This window comes from Rhinolophus hipposideros (assembly GCF_964194185.1).
Source record: "Rhinolophus hipposideros genome assembly, chromosome: 5".
NCBI lineage: Eukaryota > Metazoa > Chordata > Mammalia > Chiroptera > Rhinolophidae > Rhinolophus > Rhinolophus hipposideros.
Genome location: NC_138051.1, coordinates 5995155 through 6011411, shown reverse-complemented (window position 1 = coordinate 6011411; position 16257 = coordinate 5995155).

Sequence of the window (16257 nt, the reverse complement as noted above, 5' to 3'; positions counted from 1 at the left end):
TACAGGAGAAGCCTGGCTCCTGCCCTTCTCACACCATTCACCTTCAATTTCCGGAATACCCCAAGGGGTCTTCCCGTGGAGTTTCTTATTTTGCTTGAGTCCACCAACATTACTTTCTGTTGCTTGCAATAAAAATAACCTTGGCTGATACAGAAGGGAAAGAGGGCAGTTTTCTCACTGAGCACCCACATGTGCTGGGAATATAAATGGTGCCGTCTCTCTTCATCCTCCCAATAAGCACGTGGGGATAGATATTATTATTCCTATTTTACAGATGAGGAAACTAAGGCTAGGCTCCCAAGACCAGGCTTAACAGGCCCAACCAAGTGCACCCAGCCGGGAAGGAGTGCAGTTGATGATAACCTAACCCTGGTCTGTCCAATTGTAAGGGCTGCTCTCTTTCCACTCTCCCACCCTCCCTCATTCTCCCCACATTCCATAACCCCAGGCCTGATGTTGATATTATCTTGGGGTCAAACTTGTTTCCTTTAGGGAAAAAAATTAGTATTTTTTATTTAGCATTTTTTGGTAAAATATGCAAAACAAAATTTGTCATTATTGACATTCAGTACATTCACAGTGTTGTGCAATCATCACCAGTATCTAGTTCTAGAACATTTTCATCAGCCCAAAAGGAAACCTGGTACTCTTTAAGCAGTCACACCCCACTTCCCTTTTCCCCACCCCAGTGTGGCAACCACTGGTCTACTTCCTGTCTCTGTGGATTTGTTGACCCTGGACATTGCATATAAATGGAATTACACAATATGTGACCTTTTGTGTCTGGTTTCTTTCTCTTAGAATAATGTTTTCGAGGTCCATCCACATTGTAGCATGTTTTAGTACTTTATATTCTTTTTTATAGCTGAGTAATATTCCAGTGCATGGATAGACCACATCGTGTTTATCCACGCATCAGCTGATGGACCTTTGGGTTGTTTCCACCCTTTGGCTATTGTGAATAATGCTGCTATGAACATTCATGCATAGGCTTTTGTGTGAGTGCCTCTTTTCAGTTCTTTGGGCTGGATACCAGGGATGGAATGGCTGGGTCATCAGGTAATTCTTTATTTAATTTCATGAGGAAACAATGTTGTTTTATGTCTTTTCTTCTCTTGAAAATTTCCTTAGCTTTCTCCCGAACATCATCACTCCGTGGCAAAGGACAAAGAAAAGCAATGTTCAGAGACAAGAAAGAATCTCCCTATAAAATTCTGAAAAACAAACAACTCTTTCTATGACTGAGCAAACATGATATTGTGCACTTTACACAACCTCCTCAAGAACCTGCCGTAACAGAGGAAACTGTTCCCGCCACCATTCCCAGGACCTGGCAGGGGCTGGGCAGGTGCTCTGCCCAGGGTCCCAGCACCCATATTACTCTGGCTCTCACCGCCTCCCCCCTGCAGAGCGTGGGGGGAGGGAGTTGTGGGTGATTGTAAATTTGCATTTCAATTCCCAAATACAAATTAAACCAAAAGTTGTCATCAAAGAAAAGATGAGGATCAAAGTGATTCCACACTCCCGGAAAAGAAGAGATTAAAGAAAGTGAATTGAACACAATTTTAAAGAGATTTTAAAAGGTGTTAATGCAGGCTAATGCAGTTAATGAAGGTTAAAAAAAATAAGTGGCTGCTCAATTAGCATTTTAGCTGGAAGAAGGAGAGCTTTCTGCACCTTCCCTCCCATCAAAGCCTGGGTTTCTCCTCTCGTGAAAAGACAGCCTCAATTATTTTAAAAGGAAGAAGAGATTAAAAATAGATTTATGGTAATTGCTTCATCCATAATAGTAACAATTTATTTCTCAGCTCCCAAACTCAGCCTCATAACATATGATATATTTGGCTGCCCCCAAGCAGTCTTTGAACCAATGTGATGGGGGCTGGGGAAGAGCTTTGTAAAACCAAGGATTAAGATCAAGGGTCTGACTTCCTGTGAGACTGGGCGTCTTCTTTTGACGTGGTGGAAAGCAAAGGGACGCCATATGGACCCAGAAAGTCCTGAGTTGGGTTCTTTTGTCCAGCTTCCCCTGCTGAATATCCCCAGATATGTAATAAACAAGAACCAGACAACTGGCCCTCCTGCCTCACTGGGGGTCAGGGTTTCTAGGAGGAGGCTAGGCGGGAAAGGTATCGTCTCTTGGCAGTTCCCCCACCAAGCAAAATAAAGACTGAGGAAGTAAAAGGCTGCAGCATGCGCCAGATGGGTACTCTTTCTGGGAGTGAGGCATGGAGGCAGAGGCATGGTCCTCCAGGAGTACCAAGTGCTTAGGGATGGGACCACATGCCAACACAAGGGGCAGTGAGCCAGGCAGGTGGAGCCCTAGGTTGGGGTGGCAGCAGGAGGCAGGAGACGGGGACACCAGGGGGCATGTAGGATGTTGGGATCCCAGAAGACAGCATAGAGAAGGTGAAACAGCAGGTGGCATGGCCCAGGGCAGGATGCCAGTTCCTGCAGGGGAGATCCCAGGAGCCAGGCAAGCCCGGTCTCAGAGGAGCTCAGGTACCATGCAAGTTGGCAAGGCATGTGGGAGTGACACAGAGTCCTTTTTTTCATCATCTTCATCTGTAATCGTCATCACCACCATTGTCATCAGAATAGCTAACACTTATTGAACATGCCTTATGGGCCAGGTAGAATTCCAAGCACTTTACAAATATCTAATCCTCACAGCAACCCAACAAGGCTGGCACTACTGTTATCCCCATTTTACAGAGGAGAAGCTAAGGTTCAAAGAGATGTAGTCATCAGCCCTCAGTCACCTGGTGAGCAGCCGGGTATATTCTGGGCCACTGCTTCTCATCACTCCAAGTCCGCGGGCAGGCCCCGGTTACCATGGAGGGTTACTTCATGCCCCTCCTCTGCCACCAGCCAAGGGCAGCTGGGGTGCTGGACCTGGAGCCTGGAGCAAGCGAGTGGGCAAAGCTTCCCTTGCGGAGATGGAGGGGAATGGGGGCAGGTCTTTCTAGTGATGAAAGCAGTGTCCTCTTACGGCGCCTCCACTCTCTGTGCTCATAGCACTCAGAGGCAGGAGTTCCCTGTGGGGACCCCAGGAGGGAGGAGAGAAATAGGAAAGCATAACAAGACCCTCGTGACATTTTAGCAGAATTTGTTCAGTGCATGCTTATTGGGCAAGTAACCACAAATGATTCCTCATTCATTCATTCATTCACTCAACAGTCATTGAACATCAGTAAAACAGCTCCTGTCTTTAAAAACTCTCAGTCTAGTAAAGGGGAGGATACTCTGAAGCAGGGAAGGATAACATTTATAAAACAGTAGGATAGTGAGATGGTACATGGCGGGGGGCGGAGCGTGCATAGGCTCATGCAAAGCCCCGAGAAAGAGCATCATGCCATCCAAGAGGGGATATTCGGGAGACATTTCTGAAGAAGGTGATGCTGGGGTAACGTTTATGGTGGGGCTCCCTGTGGGACCACCGGCACCACGCATAGGCTGCAGGTCTAAGTAGCAGGCTGCTGATGTACTCTCTAATTTGTTAAGCATGAAGGAAACTTCCAAGGCCTGGCCTGCCCCGGGGAGCAAGTGAGGGAAGCACAGCGCCTCCCAGCACAAAGGGTGTTAGGCCCCCTCTGGCATCAGATACATGGGCACCAAGCACAGGCAAATCCCTCTGACCGGGCACTTGCCTCCACGGATTTATTCATTTTGTCCGTGTAACAACCTCCAAACCTATAAACAATTTTTATAAAAATGTGTTTGAGCCCAACAGAGGATACACCTGGAAGCAAGATCTCAATAGAGAAAAATCCTTCTGAAAATGATAGTTTGCAGCTTCTTTAACACATTAGGAACTAAGAAGGGAATGTAAGGAAGATTACCTGGAGGTGGGAGAAAGCCAGGCAGGGATTAGGTTACAGAATACTTAAGATAATGTGCTCTCTTGAGGGTGGTTTCTCTCCTGAGGGGCCGGAAAGGAGGTATATCGAAGGTATGCTAACCAAGACGCACAGAACAAACACACGGGGCTTGCTTAAGGCACAGTTAAGCCTTTTGCTAAAGAAGTCATAGGCCTGGGGTGTAACTACGCACCGTTACCTGCCCAGTTAGGAGTTTATAATCAGATCATTCTGAGAGGTTACTTTCCCTAGAACCTTTTTTTCACCCGCAATTTCACTTGGTAAAATGTCCTAGGCACCAGAAAGAGAGTGGAGAACAAGGCATTCTAGCCCCAGCTCTCATGGGACTTACAACCCGTAGTACAGGACACCTGTACTACCCTTTACTTGATTTGGGGAATGGGGCTAAGAATTTGAGTGAATGATCTTATATAGAAAAGAGGAAAGTGTTCAGAAGTGACCAAATTCATGGTGGCAACCGGCCTTGGCCTATCTGTCAGAACAGCCAGCCTTTGAAAGCTAGTTAGAGTGAGCGGGCAAATGACGTCCAGTGTCAATGATTGGACGTACTTGGACAGGGCCTTGGGGCTAACCTATGGCTAAACAGCACTTCTCAAAGTGTAATCCTGAGGACTCGTACTCGGAAGACCTCCAGGGGCCCAGCAATCTCCAGGTCTTCAGAAGTCAAGAATGATCGTGGTGATGATGATGGTTGTAGTAGGAAAGATGGAGATGGAGACCAATGACAGGAGCCTGCTACTGAGAACCACTTATTGAGCAATTATAGTTTTGCACTGCTCATTCGTTCCTTACCTATGAGGTTAATGTTGTCATTGCACTTCTTCTGCAAAGGAACAAACTGAGGCATAAAAAGATGTTGGTTCTTGCCCATTTCACACAGCTAGCCAGGTGCAGAGCTGGGATTTTTAGGCAGATCTGCCTTCTTCCAGAGCCCACAGCGTCGTCACCAACAAGTTATCTAGTTAGTGTCTGCAAAGCAAAAACAATCGCTCTGTTCAGTCACCGTCATCCTCATTTCCCAAGTATCCACAGTGTGAGAGGTTCTACCACAGATGAAAAGAAACTCCTCCTCCCCTCCCCACCCCCAAGGATCTTACCACACCAACTAGTGCATCCCACAGCAGACGCATACTTAAGATAATTGACCCTTGTCATACGCAGATTTACTATTCTTGATTTTGGTTGTTTATTGGCAACCCTAAATGCCCAGGGCTGTAATCAGTTGACTGCAACTGAGTCACACATGTAAATTCCAGGCCCTGCAAGCCTGGTCTGGGGGAAGAGACCCCTGGGAAGCGTGAACAAGGGGCCTGGTTTGGAGCCTCTCAAAGCTCCCCTTCCTTGTTCTCCTGTTATCAAGTGCAAGGACTACTGGAAAGTGATTGAGGGTTTGCTTCCTTTTGGAAAATGACCCAGGATAAAAGCCCAGAGCTAGAGCTGTGGTGAGATTCATGACTCTGGGGCTTTGTGCAGATCTCAGGATGTATCCCTCCTGTTGATGGGGTCTGCTGCATTCGGCTCGGCTGTGCTTATCACAATAATATGTTTGGATTTATGCTTCTCTTCAACTGCCCCCAGGCATGGAAAGCTGCCGTGAATCTCCTACTCCTCCTGCCCTCCACTCCCTGTTCTAAGATCTCCTCATCCTTGCTCATGACATGTTGGCTTACCTCACAGACCACACCCTCATAGCTGCTCGCTGGCCTCCTATGGGAGGCTGCAAGTACTCCAGGGCAAGCCTGGTCCCAATGGTCTTTGTGTCCCCAACATCGAACACAATGTCTAGCATCAAAGTTCCCTAGGAAAGTGTTTGTTGAATGGATACATGCATTAATTACTTAGTTAATGATTAATTAATTCATTTCACTGCAGCTTTGAGGAGGTGTAAGGGTATTATTTCCATCTGACTGCAAAGTAAACTCAAGGCCAGAGAAAGTAAGTGACTTGCCCAAGGCTACAGTCACTGAATCCCTGATTCCTTGTAGTGCGGGGAGGCCTGCGGAGGCCTGCGGGGTCTCTGCTCCCGCTCCCCACATAAGAACGCAGGACATGGTGAGGCCATAAAGGAACACCCACGGAGCCATAGGTAGGCGAGTCATACTACTATATTCTCGCCGGTGGCTGGGTTGGAGACACAGGAAGCAGGAGCCACACTATCCTCAACCTGCCGTCCACTTCTCTCTGCCAACCAACCTCACTTGCTAGCTGCAATCGGCTCTTGCAGGCTCAGCCACCATCTTCTTGCTAGGCCCCCTTTCCTGCTAGCGTAGCCACAGCAGTTATATTAGTGGCCAGTGGCTCACTGGTTACAGCTGACGGCCAACTAGCCACAGCTGCTGGCCATATGATCACAGTTGATGGCCATTTACTACCTGAGCCAGCACCTTTCCACGTGAGGCCAAGAGCCTGGAAACTGCACTCCTGGGTCTGTCCCCACACTCCTAGTCCAGAGTTCTTATGCGTCTAGCCTGATACCTGGAATATAGGGTACACTCAACACATTCTAATCCTCCCACGTCCATCCTTTTGTCTGTGTGATTTGGCAACAGAGCTGAGGCTAATTTCATCTTTATCAGTTACTCCCACACTTGAGGAATTTGAGTTAAGAACCCGCTCTTAGGGCATCCAGCTCCCCTGCAAAGAGAAGCCAGCACCCAGTGTTTCTATTTTATTGTCACACACAGACATCCAGTCTATGCCTGAGGCATTGGTGAACGTGAGGTGTCCGAAGCAAGATCAGTGAATGAATGAGTACATTCCTATATACCACCAGCCACAGGAATCGCCTTTCAATTTTCAGATAATGCCAATGTTGAGGGAAATTCTCCAACTCATTTTGCTTCTTCCCTCCCCTCACGGGTCCTGAGGCCTCTGAGACCTCAGAGAACCAGCTGGATTCCTTTGTCCACATGGCCACCCCCGGTGTGAAGACAACCACTTTCACTGCTACCATATTCCTGCAGAATGCACTTTTCTGTATTGTCATCAGTTGTACTCCGGCTGGAAACGCTTAGGACCTTTAAGGGAAGACATGTTTATGTTCCTTATTCGTCTCCCAGGTTGGACTCAGAACCCTTACTTTATGTCAAGGCCATGTCTTCTTCAAGTTCCGGGGCCGAGGTCTCTGCCTTTCCGGGAATGAGGCCCATACACCATCCAGGGGCCCAGCGTGGAACTGGTGTCAGACCCAGGGCGCATGCCCGGGAGCTGAGGAGCATTGGGGGGGCGAGAATGGGGGCTGGGAGGAATTGGGGGCAGGGAGGTGGGGAATGGGGGCGGGGGTGGGGTAGGCCACCTCTCCCTGTGCCATCCAATTGGGTGATTTGCAAATCACCCAAATAACTTTCTGTCCAAGAGCCACATCTTTGCAGGGGGAAGGGAGGTTTAAATTGGTAGCTTCCGAACATAACAAGCTCAAGACCAGACAAAGGCAGCTGAAGAGCCCCCATGGGAACCAGCGGTTTTATGAGCCCGTCATATTTACTATTAACCAATGAGTCATCGGCGGTGCGTTTTCATTTTGAGGCTGCTGGACGAGTAAGAGCCACTCTTAATCCATTATTTACGTCCGCTCTTTGTCCTCTCAATTGTACCTTTGCAGACAGGAACCTGTCTCCATCCACCAGCAGCATTTGCTGGGCCAATGCACATCCTTCGTTTCCAGCAAAGCCTGTGGTGCTTAAAAATAGCAAACTAAGGCAAACACTCTGATTATGAAATTTCTAGCTGATATTTCCCTTGCCTTCCATTAGGGAGAACGCTAGCACTAAATGAACCCACAAGTCCACTGGGTAGACATTAAGAACACTGTGTTTATGACTTCTGCTCAGACCAGTTTCCAGGAAGCTTATGTTTGTCTTGTAACAACTGGGATCAACAGTTAGAATGTGTCTGTTGTGTCTAAAGATCACTCTGCTGACTCCCAGGAAGGAGAAACAATTAGCTAATTAGCAAATCGTCCTCAAGCTTGCACTTACTTGTAAGAACAAATCACTTGTGAGTTTTCAGAATTGGCCCATACATTTCATGCCACAGGAAAAAAACATAAGGCACATTGTGCAACTGAAAGTGACTCATTGAATTCAAATTTGCTTGATATTATTGGCCACCAGCAACCAGTCATCTCTGCTAGACAAGGAAATGCTTTCCTTTCTAAAAAGGATGGGTAAGCAGGAAGACGTTTGTTCGCTTGTTGAGTAATTGTCCCATTGTTGCTTGTGCCACTGCTTAGAGGGCTGCGTCACCTGGACGAGGCAGAAGACTGGCAGTTGGGGGAGGCATCTCTGGAAACCCCTGGGGGGCAGTTCCCCAGGCCTGGGTGGGGATTTAGTGATGGTGGAACTGTGAGGGGTGGGCTGGTAACCAGCAAACAGGAGGCAGGCAGTGGATGGCAAAATGGGAGCATGTCTGTTTGGTCCAATTGGATTCTCCCTGGAGTTAGAATCTGCACCAGACATCATTCTATCAAGCAGATGACATTGTTGCCACCATCTTAGACCCACGGACAGTGAACTGTGACACTCCCAACCTTGAGTCACATTGAGAGCTCTGGTCTTACTCCACAAAGTGCTTATTCTAATTTTGGCCAGTGGTGGGAGGTAATGTTAGAGAAGTAAACAGGCTTTCTGCCTAGGATGATGTGTTGGAAAGCAGGGCATTGGGTTAGAATTCTATATTTATTCATTAAACAAACATTTACGGAGCTCCTATTCCTTGCAGTATCTGCTCTGGGCACTGGGGAGACCAGATGACTCAGTCATACGCCCCGCAATGAGCTTGAGGAAGGACAGGAGTACACAGTAGGGCAGCACATTGCTAAGAGACAAAAACACACACGGAGTTCAGAAGCACAGAAATCCTCGGAGTTAGAGGAGCAGGGAAGATGAGGGGCAGGAGCTGGTGTTGGAGCTTCTCTTTGAAGAGGAAAGAAAGAAGATCTCACCGACAGCAATTCCAGACACAGGGACAAAAAAAAAAAAAAAAAAAAAAAAGGAAAAGAAAAGTCAAGTGGTCTGATTTGGCTGGTGCACCTTCAGTCCTACGCAGGATAGGGAAAGTAGGCTGATATCAGATTGTGGAAGGCCAGGCTGAGAAATCTGGATTTTACCTGCTCGCAGTGGGAACCCAGTAAGGACTTGGAGCCAGAGAGAGATATGATCAAAGCAGTGACCTTCAGAGAATCTCCCGGCAAAAATCTGCAGAGCCAGTGGGAGACCGAGAGTCTGAGCATAATTCAACCTGCTTGAAGGGCACTGCAATGGTCCAAGCAGGACCCTTCATCTGAGACTAACAGTGAGAGAATACAAAGGAAGAGGGAGATGAAAAACTCTGACAGGAGAAGGTTTGAGAGGCCTAGCATTGATAAGTAAGTGGGTGTGAGGGGAGGGGTGAGCCAAGGGGGCCTCCAGGATTTGGGCCAAAATAGCTGCTCAGTTCTATTGAAATAGCAGACATTTCCTAAATGCCTGCTATGTGCACACACGAGTTGAGGGGGAAGAGGTAGAGGGAGTGAGAAGAAGGCATTAGTGTGGTAAAGGAAAAGCCTGGAAGGCCCAGGGCCTGGCTAAGGAACTGGGGTTGTTTCCTTCAGACCAGAGTTATCAAAATGTGCTCCGTGCGTCCAATCTCCCCTTTAATTTAGCATCCATGAAGGGACGCTGTACCTCTCAATTCTCCAACTGCCAGTTTACTTGAGTGAAGGTTTGGGGGTAAGAGAAGGGAGTTGTTGCAACCCGGAGGAAAATGTGTGATTGTTATTAGAAGTGGCTAGTCCTTAAGCTCAGTGTTGTAAACCCAAGCCCAAGCCAAGGACCTTCTTTAGGGTGGTTCTTGGCCTGGCTTCTAGGCTGCCTCCAACCCCATTCCAGAATCAACTTCATTCCAGGACAATTGATAGTTCCAACCAATATTTGTTTCAAAGGGAAATGTCCACCCAACAGGATTTTAGCTCGGATAAGACACTGATAAGAGTACAGTACGTTTTCCTGAATCATGTCCATATAACATGTCTCACGAGGGGCAAGCAACCTTGGCAAGGCTGAGCTGTGACAAGCCAGGCAGGACAAGCCCTCTTCTCCGCCTCCGGCATGAAGGGCCAAAGGCAGGCCCATAGGCCCCTTTGCTACAGTCTTCATTTTCCATTTCCTGAGAGCAAAAGCTCAGGCAAGAACAGACAAAATGATGGACACACACACACAAACACACACACACAGCCTTCCAGAAAAAACTCAGTAGACTCGGGTCACTTGTCATAGCCTCGGTCACAGCATCACAGATGGGGGTTCTTGACAGGTTGTGAGCAAACTAAAGAATTCTCTAATGGCTGCTCAATAACTCCCAGACTTAAGGTGAACTCCTGGAAAACATACTTTCTCTTGAACAAGACTGACTTAAAACGATGTGCGTGGTGCCGGTGGTAAGCTGTGAGCGCTGCCCTTTTCCCTGAGAACATATGCACTATGAAGAACACGTGCAGTTGGAAGGCGCAGGTTGCCTGGGCAAGTAGACCTGAGGAAAACACCTGGCTCAGGTGACTAAAGGGTGAGAGTCATCTCCAGTTCAGTGCCAAGGCCCCACCCTCCCTGGGACCACCACCATGGTCCAGGGTGGCCAGGGCTCAATCTCGCATATTCTGAGAGGAAACAAAATGCTCAATACGGTGCCTGAACTCAAGGAGCCCTTTTGGGTCAGGAGACACTGTCCCTATTTTGCGAATCTCCCAGGGAAGACAATGCTCCCTATCCTTGGGAACCTCTCAAATTCTTTGAAGACATACGAAGGTCTGACAATTAAGTTTACGAAATTGTTGCAACGATGTTGCTAACCTTTATTTTATATCTATATCTATATCTATATATCAGAGGGATTATTCATTATGAATTTGTACCAACTGGACAAACCGTTAACAAGTTTACTATTTGGAAGTGCTGAAAAGGCTGCGTGAAAAATTTAGACGACCTGAACTTTTCTCCAACAATTCATGGCTCTCGCATCACGACAATGCACCAGCTCACAGGGCACTATCTGTGAGGGAGTTTTCAGCCAGTAAACAAATGACTGTATTGGAACACCCTCCCTACTCACCTGATCTGGCCCCCGATGACTTCTTTCTTTACCCGAAGAGAAAGGAAATATTGAAAGGAAGACATTCTGATGACATTCAGGATGTCAGGGGTAATACGACGACAGCTCTGATGGACATTCCAGAAAAAGAGTTCCAACATTGCTTTGAAGGGTGGACTAGGCGCTAGCATCAGTGCATAGCTTCCCAAGGGGAGGACTTCGAAAGTGACCGTAGTGAGATTCAGCAGTGAGGGATGTAGCACTTTTTCTAGGATGAGTTTTGTGAACTTAATTGTCCAGCTTCATATGTCCTCCTGAAGCTTCTGCTTGGGTCGGAAAGACATGTACTGAGCCCACGGGCAAAGCCAACCCCTCTGCAGGATGGAAAGAAGGGAGAGAGACAGTGCTTGCTGTCAGGACCCTCCAGACTGATGGGGAGGACGGAGCCCCTGCTATGACCAGGGAGGAAGTGGCCCTTGGTCTCCAGTGGAGACACCGTCTCTGGAGTCCTCACTGTGATGGGGAACTGGACCCCCGAAGTGGGGCCGATGCCTGTGTGCATCCGTCCTGCCGGGTCTTACTTGGAACAGTCTCTTATATGGGTGGCTGTTACCATTAATGATTTTCCTCAAAACTCATAACCCAGCCCAGAACACCGCCTTTTGCCTGCATGTCTCCATGTGTACCTGGCACCAGAGTCAGCCCATCCCCATGAAAACTTCATCCATCTGTCCATGGAGAAGCCCGTCCCTGGAGGGCAGAGTGCTGAGGCCTCAGGTACAGACCCTGCACAAATTTCTTCATTTCAGGCACGTAGCCCTTGTGCCTGGGGAGTCCAAGACAGGTTGGGCCACGATCAATTTTTCGACGGCAGAAATAGAGATGGCCAGCCCTCCTCTCAAGAGGCAGAGAGAAGACGGAGGGGAGAAGCCGTGGAGACAAATGAAATGTACTTCTGTTTCTTCACACTCCTCTCTTATTCTCTTATTCTCTTGCATCCCAGGCCCTCCCAGTTGGGGACCAGGGGTGACTTATCTGAGAACCACAAAGGATTCTGAATTTGAGCTCCACCCACTTCCTTTCCTGGGCTCTAGGACCAGGTCCTGCCGTCCACATGGGCCCAGGGCCCTGTCTATACCCAGGACAGGGCAGAAATTCCTGTTCCTCCAGTTCCCAGTTCCTCCCAGCTCCTCTGCTGCGGTCCTCACGGGTAGTCGTGCCTCTGTCCACCATCCTTGACTTCCAGCGACCACAGAGGATTTCCAAGGGCCCATGTTTAGCTTCCCAGTCCCCTCTTCCTAGGAACTTAGAACAAGAACCCCAGGGTGGCTCGAAGGGCCTTTTAAGAAAAGCACTCACTGGCTGGTGTCAAACCTGAGCCGGACACCCACCCAGGCTGTCATGGACCTTGACTCTCTTCTACTTTAATTTCGAGTCCCAGCCTGCAGGGAACTTGAGGACCCCCTCCCAGCCAAACAGGACATATTGGAACTTTTCCCTTTTGTGTGACAGTCTCCATTCCAGTGTAGACACAGCTGCTGCTCTGTTCCAGCTTTTCTAAGAGGTGGTTTCCGGACTATACGACACAACCATGGCCATAGTACTTTATTTACTTTATTAAGAAATTTATTAAGAACCAACCACCTGAGAAAAAGGCAATAAACAATTTAGTAAGTTAGACATTGTAGTCCAATCATCATAAGTTAAGGTTTGCTGGGGGAAGAAAGTCACTCTGACTTGTTGAATAATTTAATTCCGGAAGAGCTCTAAATAAATACAGGTTTGCAGCAGATGAGAAAATGCTAGCCATGTCTGTTCCCACAGTGCACCACGGTCTTCCTGGGCCAGCTCTCACGGGAAGCCGTTTCATGTTGCCCTTTTATACTCAAATGCCCATTCACCTCTGGTTTGAATCAACTTCCTGACCAGTGAGAGCAGGTTAAACGGTCTCTGGGATTTCAGAACAGTGTGATGGGGTGGGTGGAGAAGACTGAATTTGGAATCAGAGGACCTGATTTCCAGCTGTCCCCTACTCACCATGTAACGGCAAGGCAGTCATTTAATCCGTCAGTTTCTTCGTCCATAAAAAGAGGGAAGTGAATCGTTCTAAGGATTGTAGAAAGAGACACAAAAGGGCCTGGCCAAAAGAGATGTCAAGCTGAGCCTGGCAATGCCATCTCCTCCAGCCAAAGTCTCTTGTGATTACTGAAATTATACATTTTGAGGAAGAAGAAGGAGAGGAGGAAGAAGAGGAGCAGAAGAAGAAAGGGAAGGAAGAAGGAAGGGAGGAAGGGAGCGAAGGAGAGTGGAGCTAGCAGACCAGGCTTGTTGAGAACTTCCTGGGAGATAGAAAGCAGAAGGGACTGAACTGACAGAGAAACAAGTGCGGAGAAAAATCAAAGACATGAGGAGTCCCATGAGAAACAAATAAGGATTCTCGTGTACAAATGTGAACAGATAACCAAGAAGCTCCAAATAGCTGAGGAAAACCAACAATATAAAAGGAAGGCTCGGACCTCAGAGAGAGAAGTAACACCCGAGGGAAGAACATCAATGGGGGAAACAGATGATACGTTTAAAACAATAATTAATATTCCAGAAAGAGTCAAGATGGCACACGTATAGAGAATAATAAGTTGGGATAAAAAGCAACATTTCTTGAACATTAAAAAACGATTATAAAAATTAAAGTCATAATCAGCAGACTGAAGAAGGAATGAACAGTGAATCTCCAATTAGTGAGTTGGGTGGTGGGGGTCTAGGAGTCTCCCAGGATTCAAAGGGAGAGGCCAGAGACAGGCCGGACAGAGCAGGTGCCTGAGGAAGTGGGGGCTCAGCCACCCAGGGCTCAATCCGAAAGGAATTTGGTGAGAGGCAGCCCGGTGTCATGAAAAGGATTCTTCCATCATCACCCCAACACTATTCATGAGTGAAACAAGCCCTTTTTCGTGTGGAAAATATGAAAGAGTAACCTTCAGCCTAGTTACACATTCTGAATCACATTCTGAAGTTAAACAGTTACACATTCTGAATCAATAAGTTCTGAATTAGCTGTGTTTGAAAGTACAGACTTCTCAAAGGACACACACACACACACACACACACACACACACACACACACACCCAAACTCCCGAGCTTGCTGAGCAGAAGGGTCTCCTGGTGATTGCATAGCCCAATGCTCGCTGCACAGATGAGGAAACTGAGGCTCGGAGGGCAGAGCTGGCCTCTTCCCTCCCCACCCCCATGCCTCATCCATCCTTTCAGAAGGCTCCCAGGTGTCGCAGTTCACCCGCTGTGTGCATTCATCCCCCTGGTGTCTACTGGGACACAGCCTCTCTTTCCATTTGGATTGGGGACCCCATGTCCTGCGGCAGCAGTCTGGCCCTATCTGAAACTCTGGGGAGGAGAATGTGCCATGAAGAGTCCGAGAGCTGCCTTTTGACTGGTTTGGGCAGCAAAGGAAAGGAAGCCAGCCCCTCATGTTTCTGCTGCGTGTCAGCTCCCCGCTGGGCCCCAGTCTTTGCATGTCTGTCAGGCGACATTTTGGATCCAGCTTGTTCCTGTCGCCAAATTCCTCATTTTTTCAGTAAGTATACTTTCCCTTTAGTCCCCCTGTAGCATCATCAGACCCATGATCTGTCTGCCCCCCACCCCGTATTCTGTGGGCTCTTCCAGTGGAAGGAAGGAAGGAATCTAAAATGTATCACACCTCTCCTGTGTGCCAGACTCTCCTGGGGCATTTGACACTCCTGACCTCCCTTTTTTCTTCTTCTTTGTTTGTTGTGATAAATTATACATAACGTACAATTTACCATCTTAGCCATTTTTAATGTGTACTCTTTGCTGGTATTAAATATAGTTACATTATGTAACCATCACCACTGTCCATCCCCATAACCCTTTTCATCTTATAAAACTGAAACTCTGTATCTATTAAACAATAACTTCCCATGCTGCCCTCCCCACAGCCTCTGGCAACCACCATTCTACTTTCTGTTTTTATGAATTTGACTAATCTGGGTACTTCATATAAGCGGAATCATACAGTATTTCTCTCTTTGTGGCTGGCTTATTTCACTTAAGATAATGTCCTCAAGGTTGATCCATGTCGTAGCGTATTGAAGAATGCCCTTCCTTTTTAAGGCTGAGTAATATTCCATTGTGTGAATAGACCACATTTCACTTATCAATTCATCCGTGGATGGACACTGGTTTGCTTCCGCCTCCTGGCTATTGTGAATAATGCTTCTGTGAAGATAGTGTACAAATATCTCTTCAAGACCCTGCTTTGGGCCGACTGGGTGGCTCAGGCGGTTGGAGCTCCGTGCTCCTAACTCCGAAGGCTGCCGGTTCAATTCCCACATGGGCCAGTGGGCTCTCAACCACAAGGTTGCCAGTTCAATTCCTCGAGTCCCACAAGGGATGGTGAGGGGGTGGGTTGCGCCCCCTGCAACTAGCAAAGGCAACTGGACCTGGAGCTAAGCTACATCCTCCACAACTAAGACCGAAAGGACAACAAATTGAAGCTGAATGGCACCCTTCACAACTAAGATTGAAAGGACAACAACTAGACTCAGAAAAAAGTTCTGGAAAAACACACTGTTCCCCCAAAAAGTCCTGTTCCCCTTCCCCAATAAAAATCTTAAAAAAAAAAAAAAAAAGACCCTGCTTTGATTCTTTTGTGTATACACCTAGAACTGAAATTGCTAAATAAAAGAGTAATTCTATTTTTAATTTTTTGAGGAACTGCCATGTATTTTCCACAGCAGCTATACCGTTTTACATTCCTACCAACAGGGCACAAGAGTTCCCTTTTCTCTACATCCTCAATACTTGTTTGCTGTCTTTTTTTTTTTTTTAAATCATACTTGACCTTCTTTAATTCTCACAGCAACTTTGTAATACAAGCATTCTTTCCCACTTTGATAGATGGGAGAATTGAGATCAGAGAGGTTAAGTAACTGGTGGAGGACCACACAGCCAGCAGATGGGGGATTTAGGATTAAAACCAGGTCTCTCTGACTCCTTTCCTCTACTGTACCCAGGCCAGGCAGAATTTGGAAACCCAGGGAGAAGGAAGGAAGACGGTCCAGACTTAGCAGGCAAAATGTTAAATTGCTTAAAAAGTGAAAGACAGTAACTCCATCTGTCTTTAAAGGGAGGCCGGGGTGTAGAGTAATTTACATCAGGGAAAGACTACATTTGTTGGCCTGAATGCCTTTCCTGATGGGGTCTGGTGGGGTGGGGAGACACATGGAAAAACTGATCACAGAGAGGGAAGATGACATGTGGAGATCCTCTGGGGTTCTTGCT